Source organism: Adiantum capillus-veneris, chromosome 9 (genome assembly GCF_014529385.1).
Source record: "Adiantum capillus-veneris isolate H3 chromosome 9, ASM1452938v2, whole genome shotgun sequence".
Lineage (NCBI taxonomy): Eukaryota > Viridiplantae > Streptophyta > Polypodiopsida > Polypodiales > Pteridaceae > Adiantum > Adiantum capillus-veneris.
The window spans coordinates 124228910-124237285 of record NC_140939.1 but is presented as its reverse complement, the minus strand read 5'-3'; positions in this window follow the sequence as shown (position 1 = coordinate 124237285).

Here is an 8376-nt window from a genome sequence, read left to right as displayed (position 1 = left end):
AGGCATTATTGCATTACACACTCACACAATCAATGTGTGAAGCAAGAAGACTCTCTCTCTCCTTCTCAAGCTTTAACGGAAAGCTTACCACCTACTCCACGCTTGTGAGAAGGGAGGCCTATACCAACAACTCTTGGCTTTGTGATGCAAATCCAACTAAGAGCCAAGCTTCAATGCATGCTCATCTCCTCTACCATGCTAATTACTAAGTTAAGCTATGCTAATATGAGTTATTATGTGAGGAGATGTATCTTTCTCGTAAGAATACTCCTTCTTCCTATCAATCTACTCTCATACCCCACTAGCTCTCACCATCTTCGAAGGTGTGTGAGGTCTTAGGTCTGAGACCGTGTGGGAATTGATGTTGTGTTTGATAAGTGTTTTTCTTAGTGCATGAAGTTTCCATCTTCATTGCACTAGTTGTATTGAAGGGAACACAAAGAATTGTATTGTAAAATGTCTCTGTTGATGGGAGAAACCATAATACAAAGCCTTTTGGAGGGGGGACCAGTTCCATGCAAATCCGGTCCTCAACTGTTGTCGATTGCTTTATTTCTCTCTTTTGAAGTATTGTTGCTATCTAACTAGGTGTTATACTTTTTGTTGCTCTCTCCACCCAAGCACTCTTGTTATTCTCATTAGGAATCTATTCTAATGAAATGCTCACTATGTTCATGCTATTTTCCGCTACACACAAGTTACTAGACCATTAAATGTAACATTGGTATGAGAGCACAAGGTTTCTCTTTTCTTGCTCAAGAAGGGAGGTCCTCAAGCTAGCTATAAATGGTTTGGTATTATTAATTGCATGTGAGTAAGTAGAATAGGGTTTTTTCAGCTTTGCAGTGCGCCTGCCTTTGTGTAGATAACGGGGCATCACCTTCGAGAGCTATGGTCTTAATAGTGGAGTCCTACTGGGCTTGCCTACAACTTAACCACTATTGAGCTATTAGAAGCTTGACAGGAGCCGATGTTGTTTTGGTGTTGAACGACCCTCTCTTCTATTCCTTGCAATTAATGGTATTCGAGCCACGGGTACAGTAGCTTGAGTGCTTTTTTCTAAAGGGGTAAAGAGGAGTAGCAACCAGGGCTTGAAGTGCCAAAGACACCTAAAAAGTTTACACCTAAAAGTTGTTAGAATTGCTGACAATGATAAAGAGAGTGAAATTAATGTTGATAACTTTGATTTTGCTAATGAGCAAGCTACTGATGATGCCCCTATGCTTGTTAACTACCTTGTTTCTAGGCTACAACAAGCTATGGGTAATCCATCCCTCCAAAGTGAAGTGCAACGGCAGCTTCGTGCTCATGGGATTCTCCTAGCTCCCCACCATGACGAGAGAGCACCTAGGAAGCCTCCTTGTGAGACATTCGGGAAGAAGAAGAGGATCCATACGAAGGGCTCAAAAATTTTCTCCTTGATGACGCATCTTCTTCTTAAAGGAGAAATCAAGAGCCTCCACCAAAGGAACGAGAAAGAAGTGAGTCTCCCGCCACCTCAACGGAGGTGGCTCCACGAAGAGGACGGGCTAAATGCTCTCCATCACCTCCAAAACGGAGAAGACCATCGCACACTTCTCCACACCATAGTTCAAAGAGGGATGACAAAAAGCAAGAGAAGAAAAAGGCGAGAAAGAGGATACCCTCTTCTCCATCTTCTTCATCCTCTTCCTCTTATGAAAGTGATGGTGAAGACCAAGAAGATCAAGGCAAGAAAAAGGCGAGAAAGAGGTCACCCTCTTCTCCATCTTCCTCAAATTCTTCATCTGTTGAAGAAAGTGATGGTGCAACTTTTGAACCATCAAAAAGAAGAGGCCATCAGAAATTCTATGCCGCGTGGAAGAGGTCGTCCAAGCTCAAGAAGTTCAAAGAGGGAGGGAAGAGCATCTCTTTTTTTACCTACAATGGCACTTTTGGTGCTACGGACAAAGTCTTGGCCTTTATCCAATAGTTTGATGCGGCGTTTGGAGATGAGGGCTTCACGAAGTCCTCTAAGCTATGCCATGTAGCTATGCACTTTCAAAAGTCCTCCACTCAATGGTGGTCTAGCCTACGGGCCAATGGTGAAGCTCCCTGAACATGGAAAGCTTTAAGAGCTTCCATTATGAAGCAGTTTTTGGCCACCGATGCCAAAGACAAAGTACTCACCGAATGGCGAAGCTTGAAGCTCTCTCCTTACGAATCCATTCACAAATATGTAGACAAGTTTTGGGAGCTACAACTCAAAGCCACTGTCTTCAAAAGGTTGGATTTTGGAGAGCAAAAGCAACAATTTTGTGCAAGCTTAACCGAAGAAATGGTGGAGTGTGTCAACTCCCAAAGGCCACGCACCCTATCGACGGTTATACACCATACTATGGTGGCTTCTCGAATCAATTTCCAAACGGGGGACTAAAAGAAATTCTAAGCCCACGACAAACAAGGGTTCCAATGAGCCTAAGGGGAAGGAAAATGTCCAAAAGTCTCCTAAGGGCAACTCCAACAAAGCTAAAGAGAAGGGAGTTTACAAAGGCAAAAACAAACTCTCCTCTGAAGAGCTTGAGCGTTATCGCAAGGATAACCGATGTTTCAAGTGCGGCGAGCAAGGGCATGCGTACCGCGCTTGTCCCCAAAAGAACACCCGCCATGAACGTCCTAGAGCTACCTTGGTCGAAATCCAAGAGGAGAAAAATCACCACAAAGCATCTCCTCTATGCCATGCTTGAGGAAAGGTAAGAGAACATGATGCTTTTATTCTCTTTGACCCTGGTTCCTCACAATTTTATAACGATAGAGTTGGCCACCAAGCTAGGCATACAAGCCTACGAGATGGGAGATGTCCTACCCGCAAACGGTGCTTTTGAGGGGCAAGAAGCTTCAGTCACGCCCTTAATTGGGAAATTGAGGCTCCATGTCCAAAGCTATGTGGACAAAGAGGACTTCTTTATCTCTCCTCTCAAGCATGAGGATGTAATCCTAGGGGCACCATGGTTTGATCGCATGGCTACCAATGTTAAATTCCTTGAAAGGAGAATCTCCTTTTAAGTTCAGGGAAAAAGACATGTACATGGATGCTAAGGAAATGGGTAACACCATACCCATTGTACATACGCAAGCTTTCAATAAGTCAATAAAGAGCTCTATTTCCGTGTACATGATTTTTGTTAAATACTCTCAAAATGAACTTAATGTTTTAGCAAAAGAAAATATACACAATAAAAAGGAATTAGAGTTATCCAATTTTCTCAAGGGGTTTCAAGATGTTTTTATTGACGACATCCCTTGTGAGCTTCCTCCTAGACGAGTCAATCATGACCATGCAATTGAACTTCTTCCAGGAAGTTCACCGCCTAATAAACCTCATTATAGAGTTTCTCTAGCTCAAGAAGAGGAGATTATGCGGCAAGTGCATGAGTTAGTTGAGAAGGGCATGGTCAGGCCTAGCTCATCTCCATTTTTCTCACCTGTGCTATTAGTGAAAAAGAAAGACGGCACATATTGCATGTGTGTCGACTATAGAGCACTAAATAGGATCACTATCAAGAATAGGTTTCCCGTTCCACGGGTAGAAGACCTATTTGATAAGCTATAAGGGTCTACCTACTTCAGTATGATTGACCTAAAAAGTGGCTATCATCAAATAAGGATAGTTGATCAAGATATTGTAAAGACCGCATTTCGCACTACGTTTGGTCTTTACGAATATATTGTCATGCCTTTTGGCTTGACCAATGCACCAGCCACATTCAACCGCTTGATGGAAAGCTATTCGGGCCTCACCGAACCTTTACTGGAGTGTTCTTTGATGATATCATCATCTACTCTAATTCATTAGATGAACACAAGCAACACCTCCAGGTAATCTTTCAAGTTCTAAGAGAGAATAAACTTTGTGTTAATCAAAAGAAAAGTGATTTTTCTTGCAGCGTGAAAGCATGTTAACCTGTCGCGCTTTTTGTGCTAGTTAGCAGTTTCAAGTTAGCACATCTTCAAAAAGTTGGGCGTTCGGTAAATTTTTTACAAATAATATCAAAATTTGTCGGAGGTTGTACATATGGATTCCTTGTTTCAAGTGCTTTCTATTGATATATCATATGTCATAGATCTTGGAGATGTAGCTCAAGTTATTGTACTAGTTAGCATATGTCAAAATTGTGCTAGTTAGCATTGTCCGGGACATGAAAAAGCATGGCAGATTAACATGCTTTCACCCTGCAAGAGATTCAGCATTTCGATCACATTATCTCTCAAGATGGCATCCAAATGGATCCATCAAAGCTAGAGGTAATAAAAGGATGGCCTAAACCAAGAAATTTCATGAACTAAGAAGCTTTATAGGTATGTGTGCATACTATAGACGCTTCATAGAAAAGTTCTCACTAATAGTAGGACCATTACATGACCTAACAAAGAAAAACGTTAGGTATACTTGGTCTGCCAAGGAGAACAATGCTTTCGAAAAGCTTAAAGAAAAACTTATCTCTCAACCTGTGCTTACACTACCGGATCTCTCAAAGCCATTTGAGGTCCAATGTGATGCTTGTGGTGATTTCCTTGGAACTATCTTGCTCCAAGAAGGGCACACCATAGGCTATGAAAGTCGAAGGCTCGACCCTGTTGAGCAATCTCTAGGCATGTTAACCCTCACAGCTCACGGACACCCTATCACCTACGACGGACGTTGTATTATTTACTTGGTAGAGTCAGGTACCGGGCTTGTCGGTCCAATAGGAAAAGGGTAAGAGTGATCGTCGATGAGAGGCGCACTCTAACTGGAACATTCAAGGGATTAGTTGGCTAAGCATGGACGCCCAAGTGTGAATGGGGCGAGCTCATATAAAAGTCAACTAAACCTAAAATTCACTCATTCTCTCATTTGTGCAATTGAAGAGTGCTCTTGCTCCATCTCCATCTCCTTCTTCTTCATCTCCTTGTGTGTGTGTGTGTGTGTGTGTGTGTGTGTGTGTATGTGTATGTGTATGTGTGTGTGTGTGTGTGTGTGTGTGTGTGTGTGTGAGAGAGAGAGAGAGAGAGAGAGAGATTGAGCATTGCGACAGCACGACGGCGGCAAGGCGGTTGAGTGCGGCGTAGCGGCGTCTCCCTCTTCTTCGCGGCGAGGAATCCTCCACGACAGGAAGCGTAGAGCGGTGAGTGACACACCAACGCCATCTTTGAGCTTACTAGTTTAGGCTTGTTGTGTGCTTAGAGCCATGTGTGGCTTGCACACAGTGTATCGGCAAGTTCCTTGCATTGACACGTGCGACATACGCGCACATTTTTGGCGCCGCTGCCGGGGAATGCCATACACTAAGCTTGAATGGCACTCTGTGCTTCTTTTGTGGTGCAATTTCAATTGTAGGAAAGGTAATGAAGGAGGGTGTGTGTGTTGAGAAGAAGGATTTTGTGTTACTAATGTGTATTTTTTTTGTTAATGGATTTTTCAAAGGTATTGTGTTTTTTCTCTGTGTAAGGTGTTAGTATTAAGGCTGTTAGTTCTGTGTAATGTAATGTACAATAAGTAGGAAGTAGATCTGTGAGAGCTAATAGAGTGTGTTAGTGTGTAACAATATGTGTATTAGTTGGAAGTAGGTAGGTAGAGTGTGTGTGTGCTCTCGCGCAGGCCGCGGTGACCTTATCCTTAAAAATAAAACTAATAAATAATAACTAAATAAATTTAAAAGTAGGACCGGAATCGGGAATATCTCCTAGACCCAAGCCTAGACCCAAGCCCAAGCTCATGCTCAGGCTTACTATTAGATGGATACACCGCGATGGACGTCAGCACAGCGAGAACTCACCTAACATGTAATGTCAGCTAAGGACGAAGCTCAACCCGCAGGCGCGTGGAAGCAAGCATAAGGTGTCAACCTACACTTGACCGACTCCTAACTAATTCATACAGAGGTCTCTACCAATTGTCTAAGTCACAGCCTTCAAGAGTGCAAAAGAGGAAACTTCCTACAACGCTTTCTAGAGCCGAACACCCATCAAACAATCTCGAAACACCATAGAACTTGAAGGAGACCCTACTAATACCAATAGGCCGCTCTCCCTAAGGTCTATGAACCAAAATCACGACCCAAAACACCCGGTGCAGAAACATGTAGGATGTCTGGCCGAAATCTGCAGGTCTTCGTTTTCGAAATCTAAAGTGCCTAATGTGTAGTTCTACTCAATGTGAATGCGTGGATATGCTGCAATGCAAAATCGGACAACGTATGCTCACCCAAACAACCGATGAAGCTCGTAGAAGGAGCTCACAAAGCCGGGCTGTACGCGCGCAATGTTAGTATCGGCGCGTAGCTCTAGTCGGGGGCAACACGCTGCACTTCTCCGCACTCGATTCCGACCACCGTAGAACTCGTAGCGTCAAGACGAAGCTCACACTCTCTCTCGTACACAGTACACTCACTCATAGACTTCAAACTTGTTTTTTAAAATGACAAAAGGTCTTGTTCATTAAGGTCAAAAAGTGGTATATATACCTTACAACTTCTCAAACCCTAAAGTTCCAAAATCAACCATCTACTCAATCTAACTATCAAAACTGGGATACAATCCGGAAACTTCTGTAAGTCCCAATATTTACAAGGTAAAAGATCGGGTTTTCCTCAATGAATGAATAATTACTGTTGGGGTATAAAGCCCAATGTGGTCGCCCAAGTAAGTGGGCGGGCCGCCAGGTATGTACACATATTCTTTTGTAAAAACCTAATAAGAACTCACTATGCTCTACACATTACAGTAGAGCGAGTTCACCATATCGTCGTGCTCTTCTTCTCGCACTCTCTCTCGCGTCGCACTTTCGCTCGTACTCCTTCAACTGGTATCAGAGCTCAGATCGAGGCTCGGGGTAGCACTGCAGGAGGCTAGAGTCACCAACTCAGATTGGAGTGAAATTCGACAGGCGAAGACACGGACCCAAATCTCGTGGGTAAGCCCAAAGGGCTTGGTGTTGTCAGAATTTCATTCTGAGGTCATCACGGCCACCGTTCGGCTTCGACAAAGGTCTGCGCAGGCCATTTTCAACTACGTGGTCTCAGCGGGCGCAGATCCGACTCTGCAAATTTGGGGTTTTCGGCCTACGACTGCAGGTGCTGAGGATATCGACACTCCCAGAGTGTTGATTTGTGGCTGTCTACACATCGAAGGACGGCTCACAGTTCTTGGAGGCGTGTCACATACTACACCGGCGCATCTACACACAGACTGTAGGCGACATCCATTAGTTCATCAGGTAGCTTGTGTTTGCTGCTTGATATTCCAGATTTCATCGTGACATTGCAGGTACTTCCACATGGGATGTATTGTCAGAGATGATGTATGTCTGTTGAGGGTTTGCTGGCTGTGAGTCAAGCAGCAAACAACCGCCGTAGCGGTTACAGCATACAATGGGAAATTTGTGGATGTATGACTTTGTGGGAAGTCTATGTACTGTCAGATTTACTGCAGCCTTTGTTGAGGGTCGAGTGAGGTTTTATTGAGCTGGGGGATTCTCGAATGTTGAGATCCTTTCGGTGATACAGGTCTTGGAGCGATCCATCGAGCACCCTTAGATAGGCAGCTAGGATGTATTGACTGTGAGTTAGACAGTTGGGATTGCATCTTTGCTTTACTGCCGTTGAGGCATTGTCGCAGTCTATGCTTACAGGACAGTGACAGGACAGTCAGAGACAGTACAGGTGCAGGACAGGTTTACCCACAGCTTACAGTGTCAGAGAGACAGTGTTTTTGAGCTGTTTTTTGGTCTATTTTTGAGTACACCAGAGCCATTTTACAAAGGAGACTCTACCGAAATTTATGCAAAATCTGAAGCTTTCTTGGTTCATTTGACAGGTTGATATTGGTTCAGAGGTCAGTTTACAGGGGAAACTCTGCCGAATTTTTCCCAGGAAAGTAAACTACTGTGAAGCGTAGCTATGGCTGGATCACAGGACACTGCTCTTTACAATATCAAGAAGCTGGATGGAACCAATTTCCCATTGTGGAAGAAGCAGATTTGGCACGTGTTGGTACAAAAGAAGTAGATAAAACCTATAAAGCTCAAGGGGATAAAACCAGAAGATATGGACGAAGATGAATGGAGCGAAATGGATGAATTGGCACTTTCTACCATTATGCTGACTTTAGCAGAAAGCGTTTACTTCAATGTAGCAGATGAGATGTCTGCTTATCAAGCATGGTTAAAGCTGAGTGATCTTTATGAGAAGCAGAGTGCAGCTTCACAGGTATATTGGCTTAAGAAGCTTGTTGACTTGAAGATGAAAGAAGGGACACCTATGTCCAATCATCTGAATGAATTCAACACCATCTACAGACAGTTGTCAGCTCAAGGTGTCAAGTTTGATGAAACTGTTAGAGCTATGTTCCTGTTGATCACATTGCTGGAAAGTTGGG